Here is a 27500-nt window from a genome sequence, read left to right as displayed (position 1 = left end):
CACACTACGCCGTGAAGGACTGAAATCCTGCAGCGCCCGCAAGGTCCCCCTGCTCAAGAATACATATACATGCCCGTCTGAAGTTTGCCAATGAACATCTGAATGATTCAGAAGACAACTGGTGAAAGTGTTGTAGTCAGATGAGACCAAAATGGAGCTATTTGGCATCAACTCAACTCGCCGTGTTTGGAGGAGGAGGAATGCTGCCTATGAGCCCAAGAACACCATCTCCACCGTCAAACATGGAGGTGGAAACATTATGCTTTGGGGGTGTTTTTCTGCTAAGGGGACAGGACAACTTCACCGCATCATTTGACGGGGCCATGTACTGTCAAATCTTGGGTGAGAACCTCCTTCCCTCAGCCAGGGCATTGAAAATGGGTCGTGGATGGGTATTCCAGCATGACAATGACCCAAAACACACGGCCAAGGCAACAAAGGAGTAGCTCAAGAAGAAGCACATTAAGGTCCTGGAGTGGCCTAGCCAGTTTCCAGACCTTAATCCCATAGAAAATCTGTGGAGGGAGCTGAAGGTTCGAGTTGCCAAACGTCAGCCTCGAAACCTTAATGACTTGGAGTAGATCTGCAAAGAGGAGTAGGACAAAATCCCCCCTTAGATGTGTGCAATCCTGGTGGCCTACTACAAGAAACGTCTGACCTCTGTGGTTGCCAACAAGGGTTTTGCCACCAAGTACTAAGTCATGTTTTGCAGAGGGGTCAAATACTTATTTCCCTCATTAAAATGCAAATCATTTTATAACATTTTTGACATGCGTTTTTCTGGATTTTTGTTGTTGTTATTCTGTCTCTCACTGTTCAAATAAACCTACCATTAAAATTATAGGCTGATCATTTCTTTGTCAGTGGGCAAACATACAAAATCAGCAGGGGATCAAATACTTTTTTCCCCCACTGTATAAATAGTAATATTTGACCTTTATTTAACTCGGCACATCAGTTAAGAACAAATTCTTCTTTACAATGACGGCCTACACCGGCCAAACCCGGACGACGCAGGGGCAATTTTGCGGGGTCAATACGCTGAGTGCACAAAACATTAGGAACACCTTCCTAATATTGAGTTGCACTCCCTTTTGCCCTCAGAACAGCCTACATTTTTCAGACACTACAAGGCGTCGAAAGCGTTCCACAGGGACGATGGTCCATGTAAAACTCCAATACTTCCCAGAGTTGTGTCAAGTTGGCTGAATGTCCTTTGGGTGGTGGACCATTCTTGATACACATGGGAAACTGTAGAGTCTGAAAAACCCAGCAGCGTTGCAGTTCTTGACACATTTAAACCGGTACGCCTGGCACTTATTACCATACCCTGTTCAAAGGCAGTTAAATCTTTTGTCTTGCCAATTCACCCTCTAAATGGCACACATACACAATCCATGTCTCAATTGTCTCATGGCTTAAAAATCATTCCTTAACCTGTTTCCTCCCCTTCATCTACACTGATTGAAGTAAATTTAACAAGTGACATCAATAAGGGATCATAGATTTCACCTGGTCAGTCTATGTCATGGAAAGAGCAAGTGTTCTTAATGTTTTGTGCACTGAGTGTACATATATCTGCTGCGTATAGACTTGTTTGCATTTCCGTTGTCACAGACAACCTGCTATCTGACAGACAGGGTCAATATCTTTATTTATTTAACTAGACAAGTCAGTTAAGAACAAATTCTTATTTTCAATTGCGGCCTTGGAACAGTGGGTTAACTGCCTTGTTCAGGGGCAGAACGACAGATTTGTACCTTGTCAGCTCAGGGATTCGATCTTGCAACCTTTCGGTTACTAGTCCAACGCTCTAATCACTAGGCTACCTGCCACCCCACTTATATGAGTGGATCTCTAGCCCCCAACACAGTCAACCTGCTATCTGACAGACAGGGTCGATATGAGTGGATCTCTAGCCCCCAACACAGTCAACCTGCTATCTGACAGACAGGGTCGATATGAGTGGATCTCTAGCCCCCAACACAGTCAACCTGCTATCTGACAGACAGGGTCGATATGAGTGGATCTCTAGCCCCCAACACAGTCAACCTGCTATCTGACAGACAGGGTCGATATGAGTGGATCTCTAGCCCCCAACACAGTCAACCTGCTATCTGACAGACAGGGTCGATATGAGTGGATCTCTAGCCCCCAACACAGTCAACCTGCTATCTGACAGACAGGGTCGATATGAGTGGATCTCTAGCCCCCAACACAGTCAACCTGCTATCTGACAGACAGGGTCGATATGAGTGGATCTCTAGCCCCCAACACAGTCAACCTGCTATCTGACAGACAGGGTCGATATGAGTGGATCTCTAGCCCCCAACACAGTCAACCTGCTATCTGACAGACAGGGTCGATATGAGTGGATCTCTAGCCCCCAACACAGTCAACCTGCTATCTGACAGACAGGGTCGATATGAGTGGATCTCTAGCCCCCAACACAGTCAACCTGCTATCTGACAGACAGGGTCGATATGAGTGGATCTCTAGCCCCCAACACAGTCAACCTGCTATCTGACAGACAGGGTCGATATGAGTGGATCTCTAGCCCCCAACACAGTCAACCTGCTATCTGACAGACAGGGTCAATATGAGTGGATCTCTAGCCCCCAACACAGTCAACCTGCTATCTGACAGACAGGGTCAATATGAGTGGATCTCTAGCCCCCAACACAGTCAACCTGCTATCTGACAGACAGGGTCGATATGAGTGGATCTCTAGCCCCCAGGGTATAAATGCCAAAGGGATAATGTTAGTTTGCTTTCCTCAAAGTCATATCAGTATAAAAACACTGCCTGTTCCATAGTAATAACTTCCTATCCTGACTGTGCTGTACTAAAAACATACAGTATATCAAATTCAATAAGGATTTTATAGTTGGTAACAATAGTGTAAGTGTGTCATATTCAATTCCTTGTCAATCAAAGTAACATAACTGATCTACATACCATCATCTAGAATCCAGATTGCTGAGGAGTGATTTTGAATAAGGTGTCTTACACGACATATTGTCGTGTAAAACCCATCACACAGAGTGAGAAACATTACTCTAACTTCACTTTTCCCCATAGAGGGAGATTCAAGAAGATCTACTCTCTTCAGTCAGGGTGAACAGTCGTTTCTCTCCTTCTCTCTCCCTAGGAATTCTGCTTCCCTCCAATCACATCTTGTGCACTGCAGTCAGGGAGCACAGAGGGACAAGGTGATGGATGTCGTTTCAGCAGGCTGTTTTCACAGCACATAGCTGGGACTCGTATCAGTGTGAAAAGGAAATGTATGCGGAGTAATGAGAATAATAAAGTTTAATAGAGTTTCACGAAAGACCCGAGGATTCCACCACCACAACTGCTGTGTGCGCCCTGCATGTCTCTGTGCGTGTGTATTTCAACAGAAATGACCCATGAAATGTCAGGATCCACCAGATATGCTGCTTGGCCGGCTGGTTCTCTGGGGCTTGGGGGTGGGGGTTGGTGGTTGGGGTATGTGTTGAGTTTTTCTTGAGTGCTGGGAAGTGCTATCAATCTCTTAGATTTGGCCCGATGACGTGCTACCTGGGCTATAATGCTTTAAACAGATGTGCTGCTCATATCCCTGTGTGCTGCTGAGGGCCTGACCAACGGTGAGATTGTGGTGTGATTCTCTTGTCCTCATATCCCTGTGTGCTGCTGAGGGCCTGGCCAACAGTAAGATGGTGGTGTGATTCTCTTGTCCTCATATCATGGGTGTTTCTGTCTCTCTCTCATCTCTCTTTCTCTCTCTCTTTCTATTTATCTCTCTCTGTTTCTCTCTGTTTCTCATTATTTCACACTATTTCTCTCTCTCTCTCTCTCTCTCTCTCTCTCTCTCTTGCCTTCTCCAAGTGAGGTGATTGAAAGTGACTGCATGGGTTAAGAGGGCTTACCTCAGGCTCAAGACAAGGTGAAGACTGTGTGTGTGTGTGTGTGTGTGTGTGTGTGTGTGTGTGTGTGTGTGTGTGTGTGTGTGTGTGTGTGTGTGTGTGTGTGTGTGTGTGTGTGTGTGTGTGTGTGTGTGTGTGTGTGTGTATGTTAGTGGTGTGTGCATGGGATTATATTGGATGTGGCTGTAGTGTTTTAGAGGGTGCCAGAGGCCCCTCAGTGAGTGCTATGTTGGGCCGCAGAGGTGCAGGAGGAAGGAAAATTGGGATGAAGAGGTCTGTTCAGAGAAGAAAGAGGAGAAAGTAAAGATGGATGGAGGAGGAGGAGGGGAGGGACAGTTACCGTTAAGTTGTTATGTAGTCAGTTAGCTGTGGGGGAATCCTCTGACAGGGTCATGGGGTATCAGACCCTCTGACAGGGTCATGGGGTATCAGAGACTCTGACAGGGTCATGGGGTATCAGACCCTCTGAAAGGGTCATGGGGTATCAGACCCTCTGACAGGGTCATGGGGTATCAGAGCCTCTGACAGGGTCATGGGGTATCAGAGCCTCTGAAAGGGTCATGGGGTATCAGAGACTCTGACAGGGTCATGGGGTATCAGAGACTCTGACAGGGTCATGGGGTATCAGACCCTCTGAAAGGGTCATGGGGTATCAGAGACTCTGACAGGGTCATGGGGTATCAGACCCTCTGAAAGGGTCATGGGGTATCAGAGACTCTGACAGGGTCATGGGGTATCAGAGCCTCTGACAGGGTCATGGGGTATCAGACCCTCTGAAAGGGTCATGGGGTATCAGAGACTCTGACAGGGTCATGGGGTATCAGAGACTCTGACAGGGTCATGGGGTATCAGACCCTCTGAAAGGGTCATGGGGTATCAGAGACTCTGACAGGGTCATGGGGTATCAGACCCTCTGAAAGGGTCATGGGGTATCAGAGACTCTGACAGGGTCATGGGGTATCAGAGACTCTGACAGGGTCATGGGGAATCAGACCCTCTGAAAGGGTCATGGGGTATCAGAGACTCTGACAGGGTCATGGGGTATCAGACCCTCTGACAGGGTCATGGGGTATCAGAGACTCTGACAGGGTCATGGGGTATCAGACCCTCTGACAGGGTCATGGGGTATCAGAGACTCTGACAGGGTCATGGGGTATCAGAGCCTCTGACAGGGTCATGGGGTATCAGAGACTCTGACAGGGTCATGGGGTAATAGACCCTCTGACAGGGTCATGGGGTATCAGAGACTCTGACAGGGTCATGGGGTATCAGAGCCTCTGACAGGGTCATGGGGTATCAGAGACTCTGACAGGGTCATGGGGTATCAGAGACTCTGACAGGGTCATGGGGTATCAGAGCCTCTGACAGGGTCATGGGGTATCAGAGACTCTGACAGGGTCATGGGGTATCAGAGACTCTGACAGGGTCATGGGGTATCAGACCCTCTGACAGGGTCATGGGGTATCAGAGACTCTGACAGGGTCATGGGGTATCAGAGCCTCTGACAGGGTCATGGGGTATCAGAGACTCTGACAGGGTCATGGGGTATCAGAGACTCTGACAGGGTCATGGGGTATCAGAGCCTCTGACAGGGTCATGGGGTATCAGAGACTCTGACAGGGTCATGGGGTATCAGAGCCTCTGACAGGGTCATGGGGTATCAGAGCCTCTGACAGGGTCATGGGGTATCAGAGACTCTGACAGGGTCATGGGGTATCAGAGCCTCTGACAGGGTCATGGGGTATCAGAGCCTCTGACAGGGTCATGGGGTATCAGAGCCTCTGACAGGGTCATGGGGTATCAGAGCCTCTGACAGGGTCATGGGGTATCAGAGACTCTGACAGGGTCATGGGGTATCAGAGACTCTGACAGGGTCATGGGGTATCAGACCCTTAGACAGGGTCATGGGGTATCAGACCCTCTGACAGGGTCATGGGGTATCAGAGCCTCTGACAGGGTCATGGGGTATCAGAGACTCTGACAGGGTCATGGGGTATCAGAGACTCTGTCAAGGTCATGGGGTATCAGAGACTCTGACAGGGTCATGGGGTATCAGAGCCTCTGACAGGGTCATGGGGTATCAGAGACTCTGACAGGGTCATGGGGTATCAGTGCCTCTGACAGGGTCATGGGGTATCAGAGCCTCTGTCAGGGTCATGGGGTATCAGAGCCTCTGACAGGGTCATGGGGTATCAGAGCCTCTGACAGGGTCATGGGGTATCAGACCCTCTGACAAGGTCATGGGGTATCAGAGACTCTGTCAGGGTCATGGGGTATCAGACCCTCTGACAGGGTCATGGGGTATCAAAGCCTCTGTAAGGGTCATGGGGTATTAGAGCCTCTGACAGGGTCATGGGGTATTAGAGCCTCTGACAGGGTCATGGGGTATCAGACCCTCTGACAGGGTCATGGGGTATTAGAGCCTCTGACAGGGTCATGGGGTATCAGACCCTCTGACAGGGTGATGGGGTATCAGAGCCTCTGTCAGGGTCATGGGGTATCAGAGACTCTGACAGGGTCATGGGGTATCAGAGCCTCTGATAGGGTCATGGGGTATCAGAGACTCTGACAGGGTCATGGGGTATCAGAGAATCTGACAGGGTCATGGGGTGTCAGTGCCTCTTACAGGGTCATGGGGTATCAGAGACTCTGACAGGGTCATGGGGTATCAGACCCTCTGACAGGGTCATGGGGTATCAGAGCCTCTGACAGGGTCATGGGGTATCAGAGACTCTGACAGGGTCATGGGGTATAAGAGTCTCTGACAGGGTCATGGGGTATCAGACCCTCTGACAGGGTCATGGGGTATCAGACCCTCTGTCAGGGTCATGGGGAATCAGAGCCTCTGACAGGGTCATGGGGTATCAGAGACTCTGACAAGGTCATGGGGTATCAGAGCCTCTGATAGGGTCATGGGGTATCAGAGACTCTGACAGGGTCATGGGGTATCAGAGAATCTGACAGGGTCATGGGGTATCAGTGCCTCTGACAGGGTCATGGGGTATCAGAGCCTCTGACAGGGTCATGGGGTATCAGAGACTGACAGGGTCATGGGGTATAGGAGTCTCTGACAGGGTCATGGGGTATCAGACCCTCTGACAGGGTCATGGGGTATCAGACCCTCTGTCAGGGTCATGGGGAATCAGAGCCTCTGACAGGGTCATGGGGTATCAGAGACTCTGACAGGATCATGGGGTATCAGAGCCTCTGACAGGGTCATGGGGTATCAGAGACTGACAGGGTCATGGGGTATAGGAGTCTCTGACAGGGTCATGGGTTATCAGACCCTCTGTCAGGGTCATGGGGTATCAGACCCTCTGACAGGGTCATGGGGTGTCAGAGCCTCTGTCAGGGTCATGGGGTATCAGAGCCTCTGACAGGGTCATGGGGAATCAGACCCTCTGACAGGGTCATGGGGTATCAGAGACTCTGACAGTGTCATGGGGAATCAGAGCCTCTGACAGGGTCATGGGGAATTAGACCCTCTGACAGGGTCATGGGGTATCAGAGACTCTGACAGGGTCATGGGGTATCAGAGACTCTGACAGGGTCATGGGGTATCAGACCCTCTGACAGGGTCATGGGGAATCAGACCCTCTGACAGGGTCATGGGGTATCAGACCCTCTGACAGGGTCATGGGGTATCAGAGACTCTGACAGGGTCATGGGGTATCAGAGACTCTGACAGGGTCATGGGGAATCAGAGCCTCTGACAGGGTCATGGGGAATCAGAGCCTCTGACAGGGTCATGGGGTATCAGAGACTCTGACAGGGTCATGGGGAATCAGAGACTCTGACAGGGTCATGGGGAATCAGAGCCTCTGTCAGGGTCATGAAATAGGGTGCAGGCCAGGCAAGGCTCCAGCTTAGTGGAGTCTGCCACTAGCACAGTCAGCGTAGTCAGCTCAGCTTTCCCCATTGAGACCGTGTCTGTGCCTCGATCTAGGTTGGGCAAAATTAAAAATGGCGGTGTTCGCTTTAGCAATCTCACTAGTATAAAGACCTCCTGCCATTATTGAAAGAGATTGTGATACCTCACATCTCAAAATTGGGTTACTTAATGTTAGATCCCTCACTTCCAAGGCAGTTATAGTCAATGAACTAATCACTGATAATAATCTTGATGTGATTGGCCTGACTGAAACATGGCTTAAGCCTGATGAATTTACTGTGTTAAATGAGGCCTCACCCCCTGGTTACACTAGTGACCATACCCCCCGTGCATCCGGCAAAGGCGGAGGTGTTGCTAACATTTACGATAGCAAATTTCAATTTACAAAAAAAAAAACAATGACGTTTTCGTCTTTTGAGCTTCTAGTCATGAAATCTATGCAGCCTACTCACTCACTTTTTATAGCTACTGTTTACAGGCCTCCTGGGCCATATGCAGTGTTCCTCACTGAGTTCCCTGAATTCCTATCGGATCTTGTAGTCATAGCAGATAATATTCTAATTTTTGGTGACTTTAACATTCACATGGAAAAGTCCACAGACCCACTCCAAAAGGCTTTCGGAGCAATCATCGACTCAGTGGGTTTTGTCCAACATGTCTCTGGACCTACTCACTGCCACAGTCATACTCTGGACCTAGTTTTGTCCCATGGAATAAATGTTGTGGATCTAAATGTTTTTCCTCATAATCCTGGACTATCGGACCACCATTTTATTACGTTTGCAATTGCAACAAATAATCTGCTCAGACCCCAACCAAGGAGCATTAAAAGTCGTGCTATAAATTCTCAGACAACCCAAAGATTCCTTGATGCCCTTCCAGACTGCCTCTGCCTACCCAAGGACGTCAGAGGACAAAAATCAGTTAACCACCTAACCGAGGAACTCAATTTAACCTTGCGCAATACCCTAGATGCAGTTGCACCCCTAAAAACTAAAAACATCTGTCATAAGAAACTAGCTCCCTGGTATACAGAAAATACACGAGCTCTGAAGCAAGCTTCCAGAAAATTGGAACGGAAATGGCGCCACACCAAACTGGAAGTCTTCCGACTAGCTTGGAAAGACAGTACCGTGCAGTATCGAAGAGCCCTCACTGCTGCTCGATCATCCTATTTTTCCAACTTAATTGAGGAAAATAAGAACAATCCGAAATTTATTTTTGATACTGTCGCAAAGCTAACTAAAAAGCAGCCTTCGCAAATGGAGGATGGCTTTCACTTCAGCAGTAATACATTTATGAACTTCTTTGAGGAAAAGATCATGATCATTAGAAAGCAAATTACAGACTCCTCTTTAAATCTGGGTATTCCTCCAAAGCTCCATTGTCCTGAGTCTACACAACTCTGCCAGGACCTAGGATCAAGGGAGATACTAAAGTGTTTTAGTACTATATCTCTTGACGCAATGATGAAAATAATCATGGCCTCCAAACCCTCAAGCTGCATACTGGACCCTATTCCAACTAAACTACTGAAAGAGCTGCTTCCTGTGCTTGGCCCCCATAATAAACGGCTCTCTATCCACCGGATGTGTACCAAGCTCACTAAAAGTGGCAGTAATAAAGCCTCTCTTGAAAAAGCCGAATCTTGATCCAGAAATTATAAAAAACTATCGGCCTATATCGAATCTTCCATTCCTCTCAAACATTTTTGAAAAAGCTGTTGCACAGCAACTCACTGCCTTCCTGAAGACAAACAATGTATACGAAACGCTTCAGTCTGGTTTTAGACCCCATCATAGCACTGAGACTGCACTTGTGAAGGTGGTAAATGACCTTTTAATGACATCAGACCGAGGCTCTGCATCTGTCCTCGTGCTCCTAGATCTTAGTGCCGCTTTTGATACCATCGATCACCACATTCTTTTGGAGAGATTGGAAACCCAAATTGGTCTACATGGACAAGTTCTGGCCTGGTTTAGATCTTATCTGTCGGAAAGATATCAGTTTGTCTCTGTGAATGGTTTGTCCTCTGACAAATCAATTGTACATTTCGGTGTTCCTCAAGGTTCCGTTTTAGGACCACTATTGTTTTCACTATATATTTTACCTCTTGGGGATGTCATTCGAAAACATAATGTTAAATTTCACTGCTATGCGGACGACACACAGCTGTACATTTCAATGAAACATGGTGAAGCCCCAAAATTGCCCTCGCTAGAAGCCTGTGTTTCAGACATAAAGAAGTGGATGGCTGCAAACTTTCTACTTTTAAACTCGGACAAAACAGAGATGCTTGTTCTAGGTCCCAAGAAACAAAGAGATCTTCTGTTGAATCTGACAATTAATCTGGATGGTTGTACAGTCGTCTCAAATAAAACTGTGAAGGACCTCGGCGTTACTCTGGACCCTGATCTCTCTTTTGAAGAACATATCAAGACTGTTTCAAGGACAGCTTTTTTCCATCTACGTAACATTGGAAAAATCAGAACTTTTCTGTCCAAAAATGACGCAGAAAAATGTATCCATGCTCTTGTTACTTCTAGGCTGGACTACTGCAATGCTCTACTTTCCGGCTACCCGGATAAAGCACTAAATAAACTTCAGTTAGTGCTAAATACGGCTGCTAGAATCCTGACTAGAACCAAAAAATTTGATCATATTACTCCAGTGCTAGCCTCCCTACACTGGCTTCCTGTTAAGGCAAGGGCTGATTTCAAGGTTTTACTGCTAACCTACAAAGCATTACATGGGCTTGCTCCTACCTATCTTTCCGATTTGGTCCTGCCGTACATACCTACACGTACGCTACGGTCACAAGACGCAGGCCTCCTAATTGTCCCTAGAATTTCTAAGCAAACGGCTGGAGGTAGGGCTTTCTCCTATAGAGCTCCATTTTTTTGGAATGGTCTGCCTACCAATGTGAGAGACGCAGACTCAGTCTCAACCTTTAAGTCTTTACTGAAGACTTATCTCTTCAGTAGGTCCTATGATTAAGTATAGTCTGGCCCAGGAGTGTGAAAGTGAACGGAAAGGCTGGAGCAACGAACCGCCCTTGCTGTCTCTGCCTTGCCGGTTCCCCTCTTTCCACTGGGATTCTCTGCCTCTAACCCTTTTACAGGTGCTGAGTCACTGGCCTACTTGTGTTCTTCCATGCCGTCCATGGGAGGGGTGCGTCACTTGAATGGGTTGAGTCACTGACGTGGTCTTCATGTCTGGGTTGGCGCCCCCCCCTTGGGATGTGCCATGGCGGAGATCGTTGTGGGCTATACTCGGCCTTGTCTTAGGACGGTAGGTTGGTGGTTGGAGACATCCCTCTAGTGGTGTGGGGGCTGTGCTTTGGCAAAGTGGGTGGGGTTATATCCTGCCTGTTTGGCCCTGTCCGGGGGTATCATCGGATGGGGCCACAGTGTCTTCTGATCCCTCCTGTCTCAGCCTCCAGTATTTATGCTGCAGTAGTTTATGTGTCGGGGGCTAGGGTCAGTCTGTTACATCTGGAGTATTTCTCTTGTCTTATCCGGTGTCCTGTGTGTATTTAAATATGCTCTCTCTAATTCTCTCTTTCTCTCTTTCTGTCTTTCTCTCGGAGGACCTGAGCCCTAGGACCATGCCTCAGGACTACCTGGTATGATGACTCCTTGCTGTCCCCAGTCCACCTGGCCGTGCTGCTGCTCCAGTTTCAACTGTTCTGCCTGCGGCTATGGAACCCTGACCTGTTCACCGGACGTGCTTGTTGCACCCTCGACAACTACTATGATTATTATTATTTGACCATGCTGGTCATTTATGAACATTTTAACATTTTAACATCTTGACCATGTTCTGTTATAATATCCACCCTGCACAGCCAGAAGAGGACTGGCCACCCCTCATAGCCTGGTTCCTCTCTAGGTTTCTTCCTAGGTTTTTGGCCTTTCTAGGGAGTTTTTCCTAGGGAGTTTTTCCTAGCCACCGTGCTTCTTTCACATGCTTTGCTTGCTGTTTGGGGTTTTAGGCTGGGTTTCTGTACAGCACTTTGAGAATATCAGCTGATGTACGAAGGGCTATATAAAAATAAATTTGATTTGATTTGAAATTTGATGGGGTATCAGAGCCTCTGACAGGGTCATGGGGTATCAGAGCCTCTGACAGGGTCATGGGGTATCAGAGACTCTGACAGGGTCATGGGGTATCAGAGACTCTGACAGGGTCATGGGGTATCAGAGACTCTGACAGGGTCATGGGGAATCAGACCCTCTGACAGGGTCATGGGGAATCAGAGACTCTGACAGGGTCATGGGGTATCAGACCCTCTGACAGGGTCATGGGGAATCAGACCCTCTGACAGGGTCATGGGGAATCAGAGACTCTGACAGGGTCATGGGGAATCAGAGCCTCTGACAGGGTCATGGGGAATCAGAGCCTCTGACAGGGTCATGGGGAATCAGACCCTCTGACAGGGTCATGGGGAATCAAAGACTCTGACAGGGTCATGGGGCATCAGAGCCTCTGACAGGGTCATGGGGTATCAGACCCTCTGACAGGGTCATGGGGAATCAGACCCTCTGACAGGGTCATGGGGTATCAGACCCTCTGACAGGGTCATGGGGTATTAGAGCCTCTGTCAGGGTCATGGGGAATCAGAGCCTCTGACAGGGTCATGGGGTATCAGAGCCTCTGTCAGGGTCATGGGGTATAAGAGTCTCTGACAGGGTCATGGGGTATCAGAGCCTCTGACAGGGTCATGGGGAATCAGAGCCCTAGAGAGAAGAACTGAATAGTAGAACATATTGAACGTTGCCCCATTGCTGTATTTTCGGATGGTTTGGGATGTGCATGTGTGTGTGTGTGAGTGTGTGTGTGTGTGTGTGTGTGTGTGTGTGTGTGTGTGTGTGTGTGTGTGTGTGTGTGTGTGTGTGTGTGTGTGTGTGTGTGTGTGTGTGTGTGTGTGTGTGTGTGTGTGCCTATTTTGTTTATATCCCTGACACTATGTCTCCAACAGTTGATGAAGAGAAACAGCTATTGATCTGAGAGTTGGCTGGCTTCATCATATCTATAACCCCTCTATCACATAGACAGAGAGGTGTTGCACAATAGACCCTCGATCACATAGACAGAGAGGTGTTGCCATGCACAATAACCCCTCTATCACATAGACAGAGAGGTGTTGCACAATAAACCCTTTATCACATAGACAGAGAGGTGTTGCCATGCACAATAACCCCTCTATCACATAGACAGAGAGGTGTTGCACAATAACCCCTCTATCACATAGACAGAGAGGTGTTGCACAATAACCCCTCTATCACATAGACAGAGAGGTGTTGCACAATAACCCCTCCATCACATAGACAGAGAGGTGTTGCCATGCACAATAACCCCTCTATCACATAGACAGAGAGGTGTTGCACAATAACCCCTCTATCACATAGTCAGAGAGGTGTTGCACAATAACCCCTCTATCACATAGACAGAGAGGTGTTGCCATGAACAATAACCCCTCTATCACATAGACAGAGAGGTGTTGCATGCCCATTAACCCCTCTATCACATGGACAGAGAGGTGTTGCCATGCACAATAACCCCTCTATCACACAGACAGAGAGGTGTTGCACAATAACCCCTCTATCACATAGACAGAGAGGTGTTGCCATGCCCAATAACCCCTCTATCACAAAGACAGAGAGGTGTTGCCATGCACAATAACCGCTCTATCACATAGACGAGGGGTGTTGCACAATAACCCCTCTATCACATAGACAGAGAGGTGTTGCACAATAAACCCTCTATCACATAGACAGAGAGGTGTTGCCATGCACAATAACCCCTCTATCACATAGACAGAGAGGTGTTGCACAATAAACCCTCTATCACATAGACAGAGAGGTGTTGCCAGCACAATAACCCCTCTATCACATAGACAGAGAGGTGTTGCCTAACAATAACCCCTCTATCACATAGACAGAGAGGTGTTGCACATTAACCCCTCTATCACATAGACAGAGAGGTGTTGCATGCCAATAACCCCTCTATCACATAGACAGAGAGGTGTTGCCATGCACAATAACCCCTCTATCACATAGACAGAGAGGTGTTGCACAATAACCCCTCTATCACATAGACAGAGAGGTGTTGCACAATAACCCCTCTATCACATAGACAGAGAGGTGTTGCCATGAACAATAACCCCTCTATCACATAGACAGAGAGGTGTTGCATGCCCATTAACCCCTCTATCACATAGACAGAGAGGTGTTGCCATGCCCAATAACCCCTCTATCACAAAGACAGAGAGGTGTTGCACAATAACCCCTCTATCACATAGACAGAGAGGTGTTGCCATGCCCAATAACCCCTCTATCACATAGACAGAGAGGTGTTGCCATGCACAATAACCGCTCTATCACATAGACAGAGAGGTGTTGCACAATAACCCCTCTATCACATAGACAGAGAGGTGTTGCCATGCCCAATAACCCCTCTATCATATAGACAGAGAGTTGTTGCCATGCCCAATAACCCCTCTATCACATAGACAGAGAGGTGTTGCCATGCCCAATAACCCCTCTATCATATAGACAGAGAGGTGTTTCCATGCCCAATAACCCCTCTATCACATAGACAGAGAGGTGTTGCCTTGCACAATAACCCCTCTATCACATAGACAGAGAGGTGTTGCACAACAACCCCTCTATCACATAGACAGAGAGGTGTTGCCATGCACAATGACCCCTCTATCACATAGACAGAGAGGTGTTGCCATGCACAATAACCGCTCTATCACATAGACAGAGAGGTGTTGCACAATAACCCCTCTATCACATAGACAGAGAGGTGTTGCCCAAGCACAATAACCCCTCTATCACATAGACAGAGAGGTGTTTCAAAATAACCCCTCTATCACATAGACAGAGAGGTGTTGCACAATAACCCCTCTATCACATAGACAGAGAGGTGTTGCCATGCACAATAACCCCTCTATCACATAGACAGAGAGGTGTTGCCATGCACAATGACCCCTCTATCACATAGACAGAGAGGTGTTGCCCAATAACCCCTCTATCACATAAACACAGTGGTGTTGCACAATAACCCCTCTATCACATAGACAGAGAGGTGTTGCCATGCCCAATAACCTCTCTATCACATAGACAGAGAGGTGTTGCCCAATAACCCCTCTATCACATAGACAGAGAGGTGTTGCCATGCCCAATATCCCCTCTGTCACATAGACAGAGAGGTGTTGCCATGCCCAATAACTCCTCTATCACATAGACAGAGAGGTGTTGCCCAATAGCCCCTCTATCACATACATTTACATTTACATTGAAGTCATTTAGCAGACGCTCTTATCTAGAGCGACTTACAAATTGGTGCATTCACCTTATGATATCCAGTGGAACAACCACTTTAGAATAGTGCATCTAAATCTTTTAGGGGGGGGGTTAGAAGGATGACTTTATCCTATCCTAGGTATTCCTTAAAGAGGTGGGGTTTCAGGTGTCTCCGGAAGGTGGTGATTGACTCCGCTGTCCTGGCGTCGTGAGGGAGCTTGTTCCACCATTGGGGTGCCAGAGCAGCGAACAGTTTTGACTGGGCTGAGCGGGAACTGTGCTTCCTCAGAGGTAGGGAGGCGAGCAGGCCAGAGGTGGATGAACGCAGTGCCCTTGTTTGGGTGTAGGGCCTGATCAGAGCCTGAAGCTACGGAGGTGCCGTTCCCCTCACAGCTCCGTAGGCAAGCACCATGGTCTTGTAGCGGATGCGAGCTTCAACTGGAAGCCAGTGGAGAGAGCGGAGGAGCGGGGTGACGTGAGAGAACTTGGGAAGGTTGAACACCAGACAGGCTGCGGCGTTCTGGATGAGTTGTAGGGGTTTAATGGCACAGGCAGGGAGCCCAGCCAACAGCGAGTTGCAGTAATCCAGACGGGAGATGACAAGTGCCTGGATTAGGACCTGCGCCGCTTCCTGTGTGAGGCAGGGTCGTACTCTGCGAATGTTGCAGAGCATGAACCTACCGGATCGGGTCACCGCCTTGATGTTAGTGGAGAACGACAGGGTGTTGTCCAGGGTCACGCCAAGGTTCTTAGCACTCTGGGAGGAGGACACAAGGGAGTTGTCAACCGTGATGGCGAGATCATGGAACGGGCAGTCCTTCCCCGGGAGGAAGAGCAGCTCCGTCTTGCCGAGGTTCAGCTTGAGGTGGTGATCCGTCATCCACACTGATATGTCTGCCAGACATGCAGAGATGCGATTCGCCACCTGGTTATCAGAAGGGGGAAAGGAGAAGATTAACTGTGTGTCGTCTGCATAGCAATGATAGGAGAGACCATGTGAGGATATGACAGAGCCAAGTGACTTGGTGTATAGCGAGAATAGGAGAGGGCCTAGAACAGAGCCCTGGGGGACACCAGTGGTGAGAGCACGTGGTGCTGAGACAGATTCTCGCCACGCCACCTGGTAGGAGCGACCTGTCAGATAGGACGTAATCCAAGCGTGGGCCGCGCCGGAGATGCCCAACTCGGAGAGGGTGGAGAGGAGGATCTGATGGTTCACAGTATCAAAGGCAGCAGATAGGTCTAGAAGGATGAGAGCAGAGGAGAGAGAGTTAGCTTTAGCAGTGCAGAGAGCCTCCGTGACACAGAGAAGAGCAGTCTCAGTTGAATGACCAGTCTTAAAACCTGACTGATTTGGATCAAGAAGGTCATTCTGAGAGAGATAGCATGAGAGCTGGCCAAGGACGGCACGTTCAAGAGTTTTGTAGAGAAAAGAAAGAAGGGATACTGGTCTGTAGTTGTTGACATCGGAGGGATCGAGTGTAGGTTTTTTCAGAAGGGGTGCAACTCTCGCTCTCTTGAAGACGGAAGGGATGTAGCCAGCGGTCAAGGATGAGTTGATGAGCGAGGTGAGGTAAGGGAGAAGGTCTCCGGTAATGGTCTGGAGAAGAGAGGAGGGGATAGGGTCAAGCGGGCAGGTTGTTGGGCGGCCGGCCGTCACAAGACGCGAGGTTTCATCTGGAGAGAGAGGGGAGAAAGAGGTCAAAGCACAGGGTAGGGCAGTGTGAGCAGGACCAGCGGTGTGAGCAAACGTGGGGAGCAAAATGGCATCGCGGGGGACGAAAATAGCTGGCTAGCTAACCTCGATAATTACTCTAAACTACACAATTATCAAACTCTGACAAAGACAACTACGTAGCTAGCTAACACTGCAATAGTCAAATCGTTCCGTTGTAATGTATTAGTTTCTACAGTGCTGCTAGTCGGTAAAGGTTGGCTAGCTAGCAGTGGGTTTGATGATGACTAGGTGTGTTGACTAAGTCTGGAGTCTGGACAACGGCGTCGCGTCGCGGCTGGCTAGCTAACCGCTATAATTACTCTAAACTACACAATTATCTTAGATACAAAGACTGCAAAGACAACTATGTAGCTAGCTAACACTACACTAATCAAGTCGTTCCGTTGTAAGAGAGGTGTTGCCATGCCCAATATCCCCTCTGTCACATAGACAGAGAGGTGTTGCCATGCACAATAACCCCTATATCACATAGACAGAGAGGTGTTGCCATGCACAATAACCCCTCTATCACATAGACAGAGAGGTGTTGCCATGCCCAATATCCCCTCTATCACATAGACAGAGAGGTGTTGCCATGCCCAATAACCCCTCTATCACATAGACAGAGAGGTGTTGCCATGCCCAATAACCCCTTTATCACACAGACAGAGAGGTGTTGCCATGCCCAATAACCCCTCTATCACATAGACAGAGAGGTGTTTCAAAATAACCCCTCTATCACATAGTCAGAGAGGTGTTGCCCAATAACCCCTCTATCACATAGACAGAGAGGTGTTGCCATGCCCAATAACCCCTCTATCACATAGACAGAGAGGTGTTGCCCAATAACCCCTCTATCACATAGACAGAGAGGTGTTGCACAACAACCCCTCTATCACATAGACAGAGAGGTGTTGCCATGCACAATGACCCCTCTATCACATAGACAGAGAGGTGTTGCCATGCACAATAACCGCTCTATCACATAGACAGAGAGGTGTTGCACAATAACCCCTCTATCACATAGTCAGAGAGGTGTTGCCCAATAACCCCTCTATCACATAGACAGAGAGGTGTTGCACAATAACCCCTATTTCACATAGACAGAGAGGTGTTGCACAATAACCCCTCTATCACATAGACAGAGAGGTGTTGCCATGCCCAATAACCCCTCTATCACATAGACAGAGAGGTGTTGCACAATAACCCCTTTATCACATAGACAGAGAGGTGTTGCACAATAACCCCTCTATCACATAGACAGAGAGGTGTTGCCATGCCCAATAACCCCTCTATCACATAGACAGAGAGGTGTTGCACAATAACCCCTCTATCACATAGACAGAGAGGTGTTGCACAATAACCCCTCTATCACATAGACAGAGAGGTGTTGCCATGCACAATAACCCCTCTATCACACAGACAGAGAGGTGTTGCCATGCCCAATAACCCCTCTATCACATAGACAGAGAGGTGTTTCACAATAACCCCTCTATCACATAGTCAGAGAGGTGTTGCCCAATAACCCCTCTATCACATAGTCAGAGAGGTGTTGCACAATAACCCCTCTCTCACATAGACAGAGAGGTGTTGCACAATAACCCCTCTATCACATAGACAGAGAGGTGTTGCACAATAACCCCTCTATCACATAGACAGAGAGGTGTTGCACAATAAACCCTCTATCACATAGACAGAGAGGTGTTGCACAATAAACCCTCTATCACATAGACAGAGAGGTGTTGCATAATAAACCCTCTATCACATAGACAAAGAGGTGTTGCCATGCACAATAACCCCTCTATCACATAGACAGAGAGGTGTTGCCATGCACAATAACCCCTCTATCACATAGATAGAGAGGTGTTGCCATGCACAATAACCCCTCTATCACATAGACAGAGAGGTGTTGCCATGCACAATAACACCTGATCTGTCTTCACACACTTCTTCTATACACTGGATAAATCAAGCAAGATATACTGCCCTGAACTCACTGATCAACTAAACACACACCGCAGTGATTGATTGCAGTGGTGGGAAAAGTACCCAATTGTCAAACTTGAGTAAAGGCATAGATACCTTAATAAGTAAAAGTGAAAGTCACCCAGTAAAATACTACTTGAGTAAAAATCTTAAAGTATCAAAAGTAAATGTAATTGTTAAAATATACTTAAGTATCAAAATTAAAAGAACTAATAATGAAAAATTCCTTATATTAAGCAAACCAGAAGGCACCATCTTCTTGTTTTTTAAATTTACGGATATCCAGGGGCATGATTTCAAAATGAAGCATGTGTGTTTAGTAAGGCCGCCAGATCAGAGGCAGCAGGGATGAAGTTTTCTTGATAAGTGTGTGAATTGGACCATTTTCTGTCTGTTACACCCTGATCTGTTTCATCTGTCCTTGTGCTTGTCTCCACCCCCCTCCAGGTGTTGCTCATTTACCCCATTATCCCCTGGGTACTTATACCTGTGTTCTCTGTTTGTCTGTTGCCAGTTCGTTTTGTTTTGTCAAGCCTACCAGTGTTTTTCCCTCTGTTCCTGTCTATTGATTCTTCTTGTTTTTCCTGGTTTTGACCTTTTCTGCCTGCCTTGACCCTGAGCCTGCTTGACGTCCTGTAACTTCGCCCCACTACTCTGGATTACTGACCTCTGCCTGACCTGACCCTGAGCCTGCCTGACGTCCTGTACCTTTGCCCTACCTCTGGATTACTGACCTCTGCCTGACCTGACCCTGAGCCTGCCTGCCGTCCTGTACCTTCGCCTCACTACTCTGGATTATCGACCCCCTGCCTGCCTTGACCTGTCGTTTGCCTGCCCCTGTTGCTGTAACAAACATTGTTACTACAACACAGTCTGCATTTGGGTCTTACCTGAAACGTGATACTGTCCTGCTAAGCATTCAAAATGTAATGAGTACCTTACTAACACAAAAAACAACTTAGGTAATAAATTAAAGTATTTTTACTGAAGTACTTTACACCACTGATTGATTGGTAATATACAGTTGAAGTCGGAAGTTTACATACACCTTAGCCAAATACATTTAAACTCAGTTTTTCACAATTCATGACATTTAATCCTAGTAAAAAGTCCCTGTCATAGGTCAGATAGGATCACCACTTTATTTTAAGAATGTGAAATGTCAGAATAATAGTAGAGAGAATGATTTATTTCAGCTTTTATTTCTTCCATCACATTCCCAGTGGGTCAGAAGTTTACATACACTCAATTAGTATTTGGTAGCATTGCCTTTAAATTTTTTAACTTGGGTCAAATGTTTCGGGTAGCTTTCCACAAACTTCCCACAATAAGTTGGGTGAATTTTGTCCCATTCCTCCTGACAGAGCTGGTGTAACTGAGTCAGGTTTGTAGGCCTCCTTGCTCGCATACACTTTTTCAGTTCTTCCCACACATTTTCTATAGTACTGAGGTCAGGGCTTTGTGATGGCCACTCCAATACCTTGACTTTGTTGTCCTTAAGCCATTTCCCACAACTTTGGAAGTATGCTTGGGGTCATTGTCCATTTGGAAGTCCATTTTGCGACCAAACTTTAACTTCCTGTCACGCCCTGGCCATAGAGAGGGTTTTTGTTCTCTATTTTGGTTAGGCCAGGGTGTGACTAGGGTGGGCATTCTATGTGTCCTTTTCTATGTTTTGTGTATTTCTTTGTTTTGGCTGGGTATGGTTCTCAATCAGGGACAGCTGTCTATTGTTGTCTCTGATTGGGAACCATACTTAGGTAGCCTTTTCCCACAGGGTTTGGTGTGGGTAGTTAATTTCTGTTTAGTGTTTTGCACCTTACGGAACTGTTTCAGTTCTTGTCTTTGTTATTTTTGTTAGGGCTAGGGGGCAGTATTGACACGGCTGGATAAAAAACATACCCGATTTAATCTGGTTACCACTCCTACCCAGTAACTAGAATATGCATATACTTATTACATATGGATAGAAAACACCCTAAATTTTCTAAAACTGTTTGAATGATGTCTGTGAGTATAACAGAACTCAAATGGCAGGTCAAAACCTGAGAGATTCCTTTACAGGAAGTGGCCTGTCTGACCATTTCTTGAACTTCTTTTCCATCTCTATCATTTACTAAGGATCTCTGCTCTAACGTGACACTTCCCACGTCGTCCATAGGCGCTCAGAGCCCGGGAAAAAACAGAATGTCGTCATTCCAGCCCCAGGCTGAAACACATTATCGCCTTTCTCAAGTGGCCGATCAAGGGACACTGGGCTTATGCGCATGACCCGACCGCCCCCGCCTTTGGGATTCTTTCCTCTGTTTGCCGAAAAGGAGATTCCCTGTCGGAATATTATCGCTTTTCTACGAGAAAAATGTCGTAAAAATTGATTTTAAACAGCGGTTGACATGCTTCGAAGTACGGTAATGGAATATTTAGAATTTTGTCACGAATTGCGCCATGCGCGCGACACTTCTTTACTATTTCGGATAGTGTCTGGAACGCACGAACAAAACGCCGCTATTCGGATATAACGATGGATTATTTTGGACCAAACCAACATTTGTTATTGAAGTAGCAGTCCTGGGTGTGCATTCTGACGAAGACAACAAAAGGTAATCAAACTTTTATAATAGTAAATACGATTATGGTGAGTGCTAAACTTGCCGGGTGTCTAAATAGCGAGCCCGTGATGCCTGGGCTATGTACTTAGAATATTGCAAAATGTGCTTTCACCAAAAGCTATTTTAAAATCGGACATATCGAGTGCATAGAGGAGGTCTGTATCTATAATTCTTAAAATAATTGTTATGCTTTTTGTGAACGTTTATCGTGAGTAATTTAGTAAAATGTTAGCGAATTCCCCGGAAGTTTGCGGGGGGTATGCTAGTTCTGAACGTCACATGCTAATGTAAAAGCTGGTTTTTGATATAAATATGAACTTGATTGAACAAAACATGCATGTATTGTATAACATAATGTCCTAGGGTTGTCATCTGATGAAGATCATCAAAGGTGAGTGCTGCATTTAGCTGTCTTCTGGGTTTTGGTGACTTTATATGCTGGCTTGAAAAATGGGTGTCTGATTATTTCTGGCTTGGTACTCTGCTGACATAATCTAATGTTTTGCTTTCGTTGTAAAGCCTTTTTGAAATCGGACAGTGTGGTTAGATTAACGAGAGTCTTGTCTTTAAATAGCTGTAAAATAGTCATATGTTTGAGAAATTGAAGTAATAGGATTTTTAACGTTTTGAAAATCGCGCCACAGGCTGCCAGTGGCTGTTACGTAGGTGGGACGCAAGCGTCCCACTAGCCCATAGAGGTTAAAGAACACTTACCACGCTGCGTTTTGGTCTGATGATTCTTCCTCTTCAGGCGACGAAGACTGTTACAGAACTACCCACCACCAACGGACCAAGCAGCGTGGTATGGAGGAGCAGAGGGTTCAGGACTCCTGGACTTGGGAGGAGATTTTGGATGGAAAGGGACCCTGGAGACAGGCTGGGGAGTATCGCCGCCCGAAGGAGGAACTAGAGGCAGCGAAAGCTGAGAGGTGGCGATATGAGGCAAGGCAGCGCAGCAGGCACGAGAGGCAGCCCCCCCCCAAAAAAAATTGGGGGGCACACGGGGAGATTGGTGGAGTCAGGCGATAGACCTGAGCCAACTCCCCGTGCTTACCGGAAGCAGCGTGGTACTGGTCAGGCACTGTGTTATGCGGTGAGGTGCACGGTGTCTCCAGTACGTGCTCATAGCCCGGAGCGCTATATGCCAGCCCCCCGCAAGTGCCATGCGAGAGTGGGCATCCAGCCAGGGCGGATTGTGCCAGCTCAGCGCGTCTGGTCTCCAGTGCGTCGTTTCGGCCCAGGGTATCCTGCGCCGGTTCTGCGTACTGTCTCTGGGGTTGCTGGGAGGGCTCAGTTCGTCCTATGCCTGCGCTCCGCCCGTGCCGGGCTAAAGTGGGCATTCAGCCTGGCAGAGTGGTGTCAAGCCTACGCACCAGATCTCCAGTGCTCCCCTACAGCCGGTCTATCCTGTGCCTGCTCCCAGAGCCAGGCCTCCTGCATGTCTCCCCAGCCTGGTGAGTCCTGTGCCAGAGTCGCCCGCCTGTCCGGAGCTGCCAGAGTCGCCCGCCTGTCCGGAGCTGCCAGAGTCCGGAGCTGCCAGAGTCGCCCACCTGTCCAGAGCTGCCAGAGTCGCACGCCTGTCCGGAGCTGCCAGAGTCGGCCGCCTGTCCGGAGCTGCCAGAGTCGCCCGCCTGTCCGGAGCTGCCAGAGTCGCCCGCCTGTCCGGAGCGGCCAGAGTCACCCGCCTGTCCGGAGCGGCCAGAGTCGCCCGCCTTTCCGGAGCGGCCAGAGTCGCCTGCCTGTCCGGGGCCCGCTGCGAGGGTCCCCAGTCCGGGGTCAGCGGCTAGGGTCCCCACTCCAGAGGCGCCACCTAAGTGGGCCAAGCCTAAGGTGGAGCGAGGTCCATGTCCCGCACCAGAGCCGCCACCATAAAGAAGGCCCACCCTGACCCTCCCCTTTAGAGTCAGGTTTTGCGGCCAGAGTCCGCACCTTTGGGGGGGGGGTACTGTCACGCCCTGGCCATAGAGACGGTTTTTGTTCTCTATTTTGGTTAGGCCAGGGTGTGACTAGGGTGGGCATTCTATGTGCCCTTTACTATGTTTTGTGTATTTCTTTGTTTTGGCCGGGTATGGTTCTCAATCAGGGACAGCTGTCTATCGTTGTCTCTGATTGGGAACCATACTTAGGTAGCCTTTTCCCACAGGGTTTGGTGTGAGTAGTTAATTTCTGTTTAGTGTTTTGCACCTTACGGAACTGTTTCAGTTCTTCTCTTTGTTTTTTTGTTTTAGTGTTTAGTTATAATAAACATCATGAACATGTACCACGCTGCGCTTTGGTCTACTCCTTCTTCCACAGACGAACGTTACACTTCCTGACTGATGTCTTGAGATGTTGCTTCTATATATCCACATAATTTTCCTTTTTCATGATGCCGTCTATTTTATGAGGTGCGTCAGTCCCTCCTGCAGCAAAGCACCCCCAAAACATGATGCTGCCATCCCCGTGCTTCACTGTTGGGATGGTGTTCTTCAGCTTGCAAGCCTCCCCCTTTTTCCTCAAACATAACGATGGTCATTATGGCCAAACAGTTCTATTTTTGTTTCATCAGACCAGAGGACATTTCTCCAAAAAGTACGATCTTTTTCCCCATGTGCAGTTGCAAACCTTAGTCGGGCTTTTCTATGGCGGTTTTGGAGCAGTGGCTTCTTCCTTGCTGAGCGGCCTTTCAGGTTATGTCGATATAGGACTCGTTTTACCTTGGATATAGATACTTTTGTACCTGTTTCCTCCAGCATCTTCACAAGGTCCTTTGCTGTTGTTCTGGGATTGATTTGCACCTTTCGCACCAAAGTACGTTCATCTCTAGGAGACAGAACGCGTCTCCTTCCTGAGCGGTATGGCGGCTGCGTGGTCCCATGGTGTTTATACTTGCATACTATTGTTTGTACAGATCAACGTGGTACCTTCAGGTGTTTGGAAATTGCTCCCAAGGATGAACCAGACTTCTGGAGGTCCACCATTTTTTTTTCGGACTTTGCTGATTTCTTTTGATTTTCCCATGATGTCAAGCAAAGGGGCACTGACTTTGAAGGTAGGCCTTGAAATACATCCACAGGTACACCTCCAATTGACTCAAATTATGTCACTTGGCCTATTGGAAGCTTCTAAAGCCATGACATCATTTTCTGGAATTTTCCAAGCTGTTTAAAGGCACAGTCAACTTAGTACATGTAAACTTCTGACCCACTGGAATTGTGATAGAGTGAATTATAAGTGAAATAATCTGTCTGTAAACAATTGTTGGAAAAATTACTTCTGTCATGCACAAAGTAGATGTCCTAACCAACTTGCCAAAATTACAGTTTGTTAACAAGAAATTTGTGGAGTGGATAAAAACGAGTTTTAATGACTCCAACCTAAGTGTATGTAAACTTCCGACTTCAACTATACGTCTTTAGTCTGTGAATTTGTGTGTGCGTGCGCTCGTGTTTGTGTGTATTGACTGTAACAAATTAGTAGCGTTCTCCCATTATGCCCTCATAATTCCAATATTTTGGTAATAATTTGCCTTGTCTGACCTACTGTTAATCCAGTATGATTGACCTAAGGCGACCTTTTCGAGAGGCAGGCGTTTGCGAGAGGAACATTTTGCCCGTACTCTTGTTATTTTATGCGTCACAATCAAAGTATGTTTGTGCAATTTTGATTGCAGTGTTACTATGACAGATATTGTGACATAATTGCTTGTGCCATTCTAATGAAAAGGGGGCTTGTTGGAAGGCAAGTGAATTGCTCCCATACATCTAAAACGATAAATTATAATATTTTTACATTGCCAAGTTTTCTATTGCATCTTTCAAAGAAAACTGCACTTTGAATTGGATTCATTTCATCTTGATTTTATCTGAAAGCTTTTCATTTATCTCTAACATCTCTCTCCAGTGCATTCTCATTCCTGCTGCCTCTGCTCTTAAGTTTCACCACAGAGACCCTCTTCCTCATAATTAAAAAAGTTTGCTTTTAAAACACATTTATTGTTTCTGTGTTTAACCTTGGGAATAAATGGAGAGAGAAAGAGGGACAGAGAGGGAGAGATGACCACGCTCTTGTTCTCTCCCTTGGTTCTTAATTACCTGCTCAGCGAGGTAGAGTGTGTGTGTGTGTGTGTGTGTGTGTGTGTGTGTGTGTGTGTGTGTGTGTGTGTGTGTGTGTGTGTGTGTGTGTGTGTGTGTGTGTGTGTGTGTGTGTGTGTGTGTGTGCATGCGTGTTGTATGTGTAACCCATGGGGTGGTCCTGTTGCCTTAGCTTAGATGAAATGCTGGTAAGAGTGGAGACAGCCGGGAGAGGAGAGAGAAGAGCCAGGATAATTAGGGTAGTCTACTGCTGGCTGGAGAGAACAGAGTGAGGGAGGTGCTCCACTGCTCAGCCAGCCCAGGCGCCAATGAGCATTTATTCTGAAAAACAAACAGAAAGTAGAGGGAAAATGAAATCAGTGCTGGAGACAGCCTTTCTATGGGGTGCTGAGAGAAGGAGTAATGAACGATGGGGGGAGAGGAGAGGACGTCTTCGGAGTCCTTCCTTTCCACCCTCACCTTTCTCATCGCCTCTAATCAACTCTAATCCCCTCTCATCCCCTCTCACCCTCTCTAATCCCATGTTATCCTCTCTCACTCCCTCTAATCCAGGCTGTATCACAATCAGCCGTGATTGGGAGTCCCATAGGGTGGCGCACAATTGGCCCTGCGTCGTCCGGGTTTGGCAGGTGTAGGCCGTCATTGTAAATAAGAATTTGTTCTTAACTGACTTGCCTAGTTAAATAAAGGTAAAACAAAATAAAAATAAATAAATAAATATCCTCATTCACTCCCGCTCATCCCCTCTCACCTCCTCTAATCCTTTCTCAACCCCTTTAATCCCCATCTAATCCCCTCTCATCCCCTTTCACCCCCTCTTACCCCCTCTAATCCCATCTCAACCGCTCTAATCGCCTCTCACCCCATCTCTACCCCTCTCATCCCCTCTCACCCCCTCTCATCCCCTTTCATCCCCTATAATCCCCTCTAATCACCTCCCACCCCCTCTAATCCCCTCTCATCCCCTCCCACCCCCTCTAATCCCCTTGCATCGCCTCTCTACCCCTGTCATCCCCTCTTACCACCTCTTATCCCCTCTCACACCCTCTAATCCTCTCTCATGCCATCTCAACCCCTTTAATCCCCATCTAATCCCATCTCATCCCCTTTCATCCCCCCTCACCCCCTCTAATCCCCTCTAATCCCTTCTCATCCCCTCCTATTCTCTCTCACCCCCTCTAATCCCCTATAATCCCTGCTCATCCCCTCTCACGCCATCTCACCCCCTCTCATCCCTTTTCATCCCCTCTCATCGCCTCTCTTCCCCTGTCACCACCTCTCATCGCCTCTTATCCCCTCTCACACACTGTAATCCTCTCTCATGCCCTCTCACCCCATTTAATCCCCATTTTTCCCCTCGCATCCCCTTTCATCCCCTCCCTCCCCCTCTAATCCCTCTAATCCCTTCTAATCCCCTCCTATCCTCTCTCACCCCCTCTAATCCCCTCTAATCCCCGCTCATCCCCTCTCACAGTCTCTCACCCCCTCTCATCCCCTTTCATCGCCTCTCATCGCCTCTCATCCCCTCTCATCCCCTTTCACCCCCTCTAATCCCCTCTCATCGCGTCTCAAATCCTGTCATCCCCTCTCATCGCCTCTCATCCCCTGTCACCACCACTCACCCCCTTTCACCCCCTCTCACCCCCTCTAATCCACTCTCATCCCCTCCCACCCCCTCTAATCCCCTCTCATCGCCTCTCATCCCCTGTCCCCTCTCATCACTTCTCGTCCCCTGTCATCCCCTCTCACCCCATCAGGTAGCACATCCAACACCCTGGCTTACTATAGTATTTTTTGTTATTGGGATACCTGTTCCTGATTCAATCAAACATGTTACCAGGAGTGTCAGTGTCCTACTGTGCAGAACCAGGTTTTGAGGAGATATCTTGTATGTTGTATGCAACCACAGGTTAGTCTGCTAGTTCTGCAGCTGCCTGGAATCAAACAATACCCCGTGGGCGTTCCTCCAACCATCATTTCATTAAATATGTGATTTGTTTCT

The sequence above is a fragment of the Salmo salar genome, chromosome ssa20 (genome assembly GCF_905237065.1).
Source record: "Salmo salar chromosome ssa20, Ssal_v3.1, whole genome shotgun sequence".
Taxonomy (NCBI): domain Eukaryota; kingdom Metazoa; phylum Chordata; class Actinopteri; order Salmoniformes; family Salmonidae; genus Salmo; species Salmo salar.
This window is presented reverse-complemented; position numbering follows the sequence as displayed.